Here is an 11,925-nt window from a genome sequence, read left to right as displayed (position 1 = left end):
AGGGGAAAAGAGTTCCTAGGCCCCCTAGTCGGCGCTTCAAGCAAACTTCAAGATAGTCACACCACTTACACACCTAATATGAAATTGCCTGTTTCACAGATTTGGCTATCTTTAAAACAATCTTTTAAAATGAAACCATTCATCAGTGTACCTATGGCATCATTGGCAACTAGAACGATCACCACCTGTCCACTCAGGGGCCTTTTCAATAGTTCTTAGCTCATATTACCTGGAAATATATTCACTTAAGAAAATCCAGATGAACTCTCTGTTGATCTAGCATGTACAATGCCTTACTCAAAGACGTGATACTCATAGGACCACATAAGTCTGCGTGAATGAGAGCAAGTGATGTCGAAAGATCCATATAAAAGAGCCATGGACTCATCTATTGAGGACCAGCAAGGCCAATCAACCATATCCATACTCGAGTTCAGAAAACAACTCTAACACCTTGTTCCATTTTCGTCCCCGACGCACGCATGGGTATCTTTGGTGGCGACTGAGAGCCCGAGCACATCTCATCACATTCACATCCACATCCATTTAAATCACATCACATCCTATCCACATCTCATCACATCCACATCCACATCCATTTACTCACATCACATCCTATCCACATCTCATCACATCCACATCCTCATTCATTTACATCACATCACATCTCATCCACATCTCATCACATCCACTCACATCTTATCACATTGCATTCACATCTTATCACATCGCATTCACATTTAGTACCGTTTTCTACTTTCGATATCGATGGGATTTTTCTAAGTTGCTTGGCCTCGTTAAAGGTACTTTTTCTCAATGGATATTTTCATATTCTTTCTCAAATTTCTCAAGTGAAATATATTCAAGTGAAATATATTCAATTTTCGATACCGATGGGATTTTTCCTAAGTTGCTTGGCCTCGTTAAAGGTACTTTTTCTCAATGGATATTTTCATATTCTTTCTCAAATTTCTCAAGTGAAATATATTCAATATTCTTTTTTTTAGTAAAAGATTCATGGGATTTACAAAAATCAATTCTACCCATATTTTCCAATAAAATTAATAATGCTCAAAATTCCACTTTTGATAAATACTCATAATTTGAATTATGCCAAAAATTCTCTTTTACCATTTAATTACTTGGATCTCAAATATCATGGGAATTCCTCTTTTTGCATAAAAATAAATTTACCAAAAATTTCTCTTTTACCATTTAATTACTTGGATCTCAATTATCATGGGAATTCCTCTTTTTGTATAAAAATAAATTTACCAAAATTTAGTCTTTTCTCATAATCAAATAATTATGCATAATTATAAAAAATTTATTTCTCATCAATGATTATGATGAAAATCATTCTTTTTGCATAGGATGTCCAATCCTAGAATATGGTAAGAAGTCCTCTTTTAGCATTATGCATAAAATAAGATATGTATTATTTTTTAAAAATTTTGCCATAGCTTCGCTACTATTACTGATAATTCGTAATTTTTTTCTAAAGAATAAAAGCTTGTAATGAAAATATGATAGTAATTCCTCTTTTATGCTCAAAATCAAACTATGAATTTAAATCATAATTTTAACCATAATCATAAACTTAATTATGATTATCCCATTAGATTAAGCTAATTCCATTATTTCTCTTTTCCCAAATTGATAGGATAATCTATTTCTCATTTAGAATCAATCAAAGTAGTTTTTAACTACTTATAAAATAATATAAAAGAATTAACCATTATTTTGTTAACACAAAATCATAAAAAATACCATTTTCTTAATCTATAGCTTATCAAGCCTAGAGTTTAGCTTTGAATTAAGAGACTATCATTGAGAAGCATCCTTTTTCAAGGGATTTAGCCATAAAGATGGCTATTCTTTTAGAGAGAGAGATTTACTTAAAGAAAGCATTACAAATAAGCATAAAGATCAACTTAATGCTAATTAAACGTTAAGAAACTTAGGGAAAGCTTGATTTGAATCAAAACAATCCTTTAGAAAGCTTCTCAAACTCGACAGGGATTGAGAAGAAGAAAGTTATTGAGAAAATTAGAAAAAACCCATAAAACTTGATTTTACCTCCAAGTTTGGCTTGATTCTCTAATTGCAATGAAGCCCTCGACCAATCAATTGGTCCACCAAGAGGAGAAGAGCAACTCCAAGAGTTGTTGTAGAGAGAGAGAGAGCTCCAAGCTCCCAAGAGAGAGAAAAATTTAAGGGATAATAGAAAATATGATTGTTTTAATATAATACTGGCATGGTATAGCTCTAATATTCAATTACAAATGACTGAAGGTATATTTATAGGTAAGGGAGGCCACTAACCAAGTCCAACTAGGTTCTAGAATTTTCCAGGTTCAGTTTGACTCAATTTGGACAAGATTTGGACTAGTTTGGCTCCCTTTTTTATTTGGTTTGATCCAGGAGAGAGGAGAGATAAAAATATCACAATTTTTTTGAATTAAAAACCCTTCCACACATGTGAAAGAGGCGCCTACATCAAGAGTCCCTCTTTCCTTACCAAGGTGTCAAAAATACATCATTATTCTAAAATATCTCATTTTTTTAGTAATATCTCATAATTTTTAACTAATAAACCTTGTACTCAATCAACTCTTCATCTTATATGAGCATTTACTCATTTTTGGGTATTTTCTGTTATTCTTTTGGATTTATCTCATCCCAACACTTGGATTAATCCAATTGGCCCCCCATTGGAACCTTAATTGGACCAAATCCAAAAATTTCTGAAAATGTAGACCCTTAGGCTAAGGTCCCTTATACCATTTTCAATTAATTCCTAATGCACATTGGAAAGTTCATTTTGAACTTTTGTTTCATGGGAATCCATTTTAGACACTAGGAGGATTTTTATATCCAAAGATATCTCATTTTTGGATTATCTCTCTCTAGACATTTTCTCTCTTTAGGCCAAAACAGGGTAAAACAAGATCTTTCTTCTATTTCAGAGAGGGGAATAATTACAGGAATAGAAGGGGAGGTTCTTACACCTTTACACCTCAAAAGTTGGAGGGAGGAATCTTACATTTGGTGTAAGCCGATTGAAAGAGGTGGTACTAAGTGTATTTGAGCTTGAGGCTTCTTCCTTGTGTCTCTTCTTAGGAGTGAGCAGGGGCAATAAGGCGTGCATGGAGTGTAGAGCCTTGAAATAAGAGATTTTGTTGTACTCTCATCAAGGGGATTGAAGGAGGTGGTACTAAGTGTATTTGAGCTTGAGGCTTCTTCCATGTCTCTCCTTGGGAGGGACAGAGCAGGTGCATGGAGTGTAGAGCCTTGAAATCAAGAGATTTTGTTGTCCTCATCAACCAAATCATTTGTACCATTGGTTGTTGCTAATGTGACCAATTGTGACCAAGGATGATTGGACCCTTGAATTTTTCCACAAGCATGATCAAAACGCTACCAAACGAAATGCTCATTCCTAAGGTCTTCAAAATGATGTTCCCATGCTAATCACATGACAATCTAGTAATGTGAAATAACCCAATTATTGTAAAATCCACACTTAATCAAGTAAATCGATCAAAATTGACTTCATCAAAGCCACAATTTGGCTCCAAATTTACACTCCATACATGCTCAAAATTTACACTCCATACATGCTCAAAAACATAAATTGATGCTTTTTAATGTTTTTAAATGTAAAAGTGACAACGAAAGCACCTTAAAATGAATAAAATTTCACGCTAAACAAATTTCATTTTCTTATCATAAAAACCAAACTTTTAGAAGCAAGAAAGCCTCTTTGATTTGCAAGCCAATGAGGTGCTAAAATATCATTGAAGCATGCACACACATCTCCCACTAGTGGAGAAATTGGCATGCTCCGGACGTGATGTGGTGGCATTTATTTCACCCAATTCCACCAATTGGGGGCTCAAATGAGTGTTTTTAAAATTTTTTAATGTAAAATGAAAGTTAACAAAGTGCTAAAATTGAAATAACAATGCAAAATTAAGATGCAAATTGAATAAATAACATGAATTGACAATAAAAGAAAGCAATTGACAAATGATTAATAGCAAAAACACATGAAATTAATAAGAAATTGCAACAAAAACACATTCATGGGGTGTTTTGTTAGTAAATCAAACTTGTCACACAAACTCGTTAGCATCCTTGTTATGTTAGTAAATCAAACTTGTCACACAAACTTGTTAGTAATTGAATGAAAAGATGAATCACAAGTGCTCAAGGTGCTAGGAGGCCAAGCAATGGGGCTATTCCTTGAACATTGCCATTTGTGGTAACTCCTTGTGCCATGGGAAGGGCATAGGAAACTACTCTCGTCGTGGGGCTTTACCTCGCCGCCCTCGAGAGAGCACGTGGAAGCTCAATTGAGAAACCAATATGGCAACACACAATGCATGGTCGAGAAGTGTCACTCACCTCATGAACACTCGGCTGGTTGATCCTCGTCTCTCATAGGTAGCACTGTAGAAGAAGCACTCCAGAGATCAACCTTCTCGTTGCTCTATTGATTGCCACACGCTAATGGAAGATTTCTCCTCACACACTCACTTTCTCACACACATGCAAGAGCAACTTACTGAGCAGCAAAGACTATGATTTGCTTATGGGGTGATGATTGAAAAATTAGGATGATACAAGAAGTGGTTTGATAACCAACTGGAGACATGGTGTATATAGTGTCAAAAACACAAAACAAAAACACAAAACAAAAACTTAAGTACAGAGGCCAAGGTCCCTATTGAGTGATAGAGATTGCTCCTCAAGGTGCAGTAGTAAACATAGATCCCCTGGATGGGATTGAGATGGAAGGTTACCTCCATGGTAGTAAGTTGAGATTACTATGGACATCTCACCTAGAACATGCTCTTCCAAATCCATAAGAAAAAAGAGGAGAAGTGAGAGACTGACAAACGAAAAATGGACAGCACGCCTTGAGGCCAACCACTCGACAAAAAAAAGACCCAAGAGGTCATAGACCTCCCTAACATACAAATCTCTGCTCATGCAGCCAATCTCCATGATGTGGTCGAAATACAAACACTCATGGAACCTTCTTGCCTTGAGTTGGATTTCCCCTAGAAAGACCATCTAGTGGTGTGGCCAGACATTGAAGCTAGCCATAATGTTTTTTCTTGGGCTAGCCATAAACACCCATGAAACTTGCTTGCCTTGAGTTGGATTTCCCCAAGAAGACCATCTAGTGGCGTGGCTAGCCTTGGTTGATATTGGGGCTAGCCATAATGTTTTGTCTTAGGAGATGTGGACCTTGTTAGGCCACCTACCCCTCACACATTCCTCCTACAACTGTTACCATGGTAAATAACTCTCAATCTATCCGTAAGCGGCATTCCTTATTGGATCTAAACTTGCATCGTGCAAGTTTTATGTGACCCCCATAGGTAAATTGAAAATGAGCATCATCCTCTCAAGAGGGGATGTATAGTGGCCATGGATTCCATCTTTGGATGGCAAAGAAGGACTGTGACACTTGAAACTCCTTTTAGAATGGTTACCATATCCTTAGTGGTTGGATGAGGTCACCTCAAACCTATCAACATCCAAAGCCTCATTCTCCACTTATATGCCACCACCACCCCTAATGCTACACTGCATTCTCGCCTTGTTGTGTGTTGGCCACCCCTTCAAACCATTGTGGAGATACAAAAACTCACTGGCAAAGATGAAGATCACCTCCCAAACCTCAACCTTAGCAATCCTTTAGGGAGGGGACCAAGAAGACATGGGTACCCCATGAGTACCCTAGCTAGCCAGGGAAAGTTTGACACCCCTGCAAAAACCAGCCACCATTTTGAAGCTCAATCATGAGTAGAGATTTACTGATACCCTGAGTCCCATTAGATTTCTATCAAGTTGCTAGAAGCCCAGGGATTCTACTACAAAGAAACCTATTTTATTTGGGTCCCAAAAACCTTGCTGTCCACATAAAACCCAAAAGCCAAAAAGATCCAGGCAATGGTCTCTGTATCCATTACTACCCCAAAATTAATGTCTTGTTAGATGTACAAGGATTCTATGAAGGGAATCACCACATCCAGGTGCTGAGATCAAAGAAACCCATGACTCATACCCTTACAAATGTACTCTCAAGGATTCTATGAAAGAAACCCCCACATCTAGGAGCTAAGAGATCAAAGAAACCCATGACTCAAACCCCTATCGATTCACTCTCAAGCATCAAATCCAAGTGGGTATAGCAAGCCTTTGACACCAACTCCAAACTCTTAGTTAGAATGAAGATCAGTGTGGCATTACCCCCACCAATGTTGCGTGTGCTAGACCTACCAATGAATTAAGTGGAAGAACCCTTGGTCATGCCATGATGCCCATTATGTGGTGGTTGCATCCTAGAAAATTTTGAGTCCCTGAAGATCAGTGGCATTACCCCCACTGACATCACGTGTGCCAGACCTACCAATGAATTTAGTGGAAGAACCCTTGGTTGTGCCACAAAGCCCATTATGTGGTGGTTTCATCTAGGACAATTTTGATTCCCTGATGATACCATGTGTTTCATTACACCCCACTATTGCACCTACTAAGTCCCAAAGGGATCTCCATGGTTCCACAACACCCTTGTGCACCTTGCCCCACAATATTAACTTGCCAACTAGAGTAAAGCTTAGACAAGCACACCAACCAAGCCAAGCGTAATGGTGTCCAAGCTTTCATCGTGTGGATGGGTGACCCTTCCATTGTGGGCGCATGCAAGGTAATCATCAAACCCTAACTCATGTGTACTTATGTAGCGTAACCCTCCTCGCTCAAGTGTACAACCACTAAACATTCCCCATGGGAATTTTAGTTATACAAGTTCTCAATTTGTCATTCCTTAATTATGTCCATTGGGTCAAAGGTCAACTGCAAACAATCTGTCAGCATGATCTACTAATCTCATAGTAATCTGCTGAAAGTCTTAATCATCTTCCAGCTTACTAACATCATCACTGGGATTCTCTCCATTCATTCTCATCATGATTTTATTCAACTTATCTCCTTTCAACCATAATTCAAAAATTATCATCTTTCAATCAGAATCCAAATCAATTCATCAATTCTCAACCAGAATTCTAAAATCATATCAACCAGCATCTGAAATCATCATCTACGATAGCATTTTTGCTTATAACTTTAAGGTCTTAGATTCACTCATATATATTGTCAGTAAAGAGCTGCAGTTACACCAACGGTATATACAGGTAATCATGATCCTTGGAGCTATAAGGTAAATACCATCATATCTAGGCCTCAAGCAAGTCAGGGATTCCACACAATTACAGTACTTTCATCTGAAGACCCAATTCCCAATTTATGAATCTTCCATCTGAAGACCCAATTCCCAATTTATGAATCTTCATTCTGAATATCAATTTATATAAATTTCATCACACAATTATAATCTTTTACTGGTAACTCATAAATTTTTGACATTTCTTGCTTCTTGGTTGATCAATTTTAACCAATTCGCTCCGACACCAGCTGAAAGATCCCTGCCCCCTCTGCGTATTGAATTTTGGGGTGCTAGCAGACAGAAGTAGCAACTTCTTGTGCAAGGCAGAGCCTCCCACTTGGGGCCTTGCCCACGAATGTCCAGACAAGAGACTAATCCCTCGGTTCTTCAAAAATTGAACCCGAAAAAAACTTCCCTCACCCAAAATCATAGGTGATTCCTCCAGGAGAATTATTCTAACGTAGTCAAAGGCCTTAACTTCCCTTTTTCATTTTGAACGAACCCGCGGATCACATGGCCGGATCAAGGGAGGAACTTGCACTTGGATCATAGAGACCAATGCTTTTTTCCTCGTCAAAGAGGCACAACCGTTGATTCTTTTCCATAGAATAAGGATTATCCATGATTTACTTCAACTATCGTAACTTCAACAGAATTGAATTTTAATTATAGGGATCCATCAGTCTAGCCTATCCAATCCCATGGGTTAGCCAACTGCCCAACCATTGTATTGATAGGATCCATTTAGAAATTCGGTTGTCTCGGGTACCAAGGGAAAGAGTTCCCAGGTCCCCTAGCCGGTGCTTCAAGCAAAATTCAAGGTAGTCACACCACTTACACACCCAATATGAAATTGCCTTTTTCACAGATTCAGCTGTCTTTAAAGCAAAACTAAAATGAGATCATAGTATTTAGATCATAATCCTCCAAAATATCCAGTCCAATTTCCAATCATTTCCTCCTTGGCGTACCTATGGCATCATCGGCAACTAGAATGCTCACCACCTACTCACTCAGGGGCCTTTTCAATAGTCCCTAGCCCATAGTACCTAGGAATATAATCACATAAAATCCAGATGGACTCTCCATTGAAGATCAGCTAGATGAATCAACAAGATCCATGTAAAAGAGCCATGAACTTATCCATTTTGAAGACTAGCAAGGCTAATCAACGATATCCATGCCTGTCAGAAAACAACTCCAACTCATTTTCTTCCTCGATGCATGCATGGGTATCTTCGCGAGACCCAGAGCCCAAGCACTGTATGGTCAGCACCCTCCAGGCTCCTTCCCGTAGGTCACCTAGCGCTTCACTCATAGGCCGCTTCCTTGGTCCCTCATCCACCATACCGGAAGCTCACCATTTTAATCGAACCGAGGCTGGTCAAGACCTCAGCCGACCTTGCCACGCGAGATGTCCTTCATTGACTCTCCGTCAATTGTTGCAACCTTTTCACTTAGGTCCTCACGACCTTAATTGACAAGATAGTCAAAATGCTTCCCTAGCATTCTTGACATAAAACAATCTTTAAGAAAACAAGTTTTATATACAAATACAGTTTCCAACAACTCTCATCTTTCTGATTATTCCACATTCTTCTACATTAATTTACATCGCACATCCCACATCCATTCATATATCCATTCCAATCGTCCTACATCCATTCACATCCTCTATGTTGTTTGCACTATGGTTTCTTTGCTGCCCTGTTGTCTCCCCCTGCCTCTAGAGTGGCATCTTCCACCTATATGCGATTGATTTTCTTATCGCTTATTGCTTCCATCGGTTTCGATTTCACTCCTCATCCTCTAACTGTCTCTACTTCTACCTCTACCTATATTTGAGTAGAGGGCATCCTCTAACTGTCTCTACTTCTACCTCTACCTATATTTGAGTAGAGGGCATGTTCATTTACATTTCCAAAGGAGAACCTCTCCCAATATTCATTTATTCATAGATGAGGAGAGTAATCAGCTTTTAAAAATTAGGAAAGTTCTCTTGAACTCCAATGGAGGTTTGAAACTGGCTATGGTCAGAAAACCATATCATCATCATCTACTGGTGATCCGATAGAAGCAAGGGCATCTACAATCCCTTTAACCTTCAATGAGTAATCATTTATACTCAGCTTCCCTCTGGTCATATTATGTAGCTCTTACTTTAGCTATATCTTTCAAGCTTGGGTGTTTGTGTTGTACATCTTCACTAGGTGTCCCAAGCCTCCTTAGGTGTTTATATATCCTATATATGCATAATCACAGTGATAGATAGCTAGAACATCACCTTAGGTGTTTGTATATCCTATATATCTTCACCTTAAGTGTCCCAAGCCTCCTTTGTTTGTATATCCTATATATTTGCCACATTGATAGATAGCTAGAACATCACCTTTTTGGCTCTTTCATGCTAGTATATGTTTTATATGTCCACACCTGCTGAGGGGTGGAATTTCCTTCACCAATCTCTAGCTTCTTTTCGTCACTTGTGAGATGAACTCCCAATATCTTTTTCCCATAAGGAAATTAGTCATCCTGAGCTTCTATGCTTGGAAGTTATTCTTGTCCAACTTCTCACTCACAATCTGGGATAGACTATCAGACATGATTACATGCAGTAACTTAAGCTTGTAAAAACTTCTACATTTGCAAAAAATGTGTAATCTTCAACAGAGCGATATTCAACTGTACATAGAACAATCACATAAACATACATCCACCAACCACTTGTAAATCACATAAACATAGAACAATCACATGAACATACATCCACCAACCACATGTAAATCTTCAATAGAGCAGTACTCAATTGTACATAGAGGGTGAAAGCATGATAAAGTGGACTGAAAACCTGTGTCCTGGATAATGGTTTACAACTGGTTATGAAACACTTTTACGCAAAGTTAGAGGATTAAAATATGATTGTTTAATCTTTTTTCATATTTATTATGTCTAAAAGGCACTAGATAAATTGCTAAATACATCCTATGATGATATTAAATCCACTAATATTGGTTGTCTTCAAGTGTGGTAGTAACCAATGCAACTGGTAGAAAGTGTACCACCTTATCATGCTTTCACCCTAGAACAATCACATAAACATACATCCACCAACCACCTGTAAATCTTAGACTCTATACATAAACTATTCTACAACCAAATTTCTGCTACAACTTTGCATCGAACTAGAAATTGGGTATACACAGTCAAAATCAACACTTCACAGAGTGCAACCAAATTTCTGCTACAACTTTGCATCGAACTAGAAATTGGGTATACACAGTCAAAATCAACACTTCACAGAGTGCCTATGAAAAACTTGCAGAGCCAACGAGGCCCAAAAGACACCTGAATCATGCCGAAACATATAAAATTTCAGTTAACAAATTTAACTTCACACAAGCTCTTGTTTCTTCACCGAGGAGGATGCCTCAATTTGAGACAGTGACATCCGTGTCTACCTGTAGCTCTCATAGCAACTACCAAAGTGTTGCTCCAAAGTTAAAGAGGGAAAGAGATAGAAATACCCTTACCTGTGTACCGCTTCCTTGCTTGCTGCCTTGTTCATGCCTCTTGCTTGCCTTCTTAGCTCTCACATAAACCGGAGCTTTGATATTATGAAAAGAATACAGAGGAGAGGGAGAGCTTAAGTTCTTTGTAAGCAAACACACACACACACACACACACACACACACACACACACATACATAAGAGATAGCAAGACACAAGAAAGAGATGAATGCCCAAATTTTCTTCTATCTTCTTCTCTTCTCTACAACCATAAACTAAAGAGATAAGAGTATGTACTATATGGGAAATTACTCTCCTACTATAACATACAATGGCCGGTCCATTAAATCCGCCGACTATATGAGTTAGTGCTATAACTATGCCATAATCTAGTAATCCAAATGTGGATGTCACATAGCATGTCATCCATTAGTATCATATTAACCATAATCTCACCAACCATGCCAGTGATGTAAGTGTAAAAGCTATCACTCGGGCGGGTCATCGATGCCCACAACACTAGTTGAGCTTGATATCTCAACACATATTCTTTTTGGCAAATCCCCCACCTCCATCTTCACTGACACTCTGCGAGGAACCCAACGCTTCATGCTCATACAAAGCACATTGAGGTAAATTATCATTATGTCAAGGAGAGGCTCATTATAAGAGAGATTAGTCTAGCTTATATCTCTACACATAACAATGTGGCATATATGTTCACACGAAGGCTCTCTCGGGAGCTTTTTGTAAAGCTTTGGCCTTATTGCCATTTGAGGATTAATTAAGCCCATGATCCATGTACATGCTCACATCCATCACTATAAGGGGGATTTATAGCCATTTACATGTTAGTGATGTGTGGATGTAGGCTAATAATGGGATGGGAACCTTTTTCCCTCCTTATTAGGAGGTCTTTTCCCTTGAGTGTGTGTAAGTGATCTTTTTATGTCACTTCACTTGTACTTCACTCATTCTTATCAATCTACTTTGAGTGTTGTGCTTCTCTATATCTATGCTTTCTTGCATGTGTGTGTGTGTGTGAGTGTGTGTGTTGCTACCTTTGTCTCCACTTTAATACCCTCTTCTCTACCACCTTGTGTGTACTTGCATGGGGGTTTAAGGGGAGAAGACATGTGGAGGAGGTCACAGGGGATTATCTTTAAGGAGCCTAG

Source organism: Cibotium barometz, chromosome 56 (assembly GCF_041138505.1).
Source record: "Cibotium barometz isolate CiBa-2024 chromosome 56, ASM4113850v1, whole genome shotgun sequence".
NCBI classification, from domain to species: domain Eukaryota; kingdom Viridiplantae; phylum Streptophyta; class Polypodiopsida; order Cyatheales; family Cibotiaceae; genus Cibotium; species Cibotium barometz.
This window is presented reverse-complemented; position numbering follows the sequence as displayed.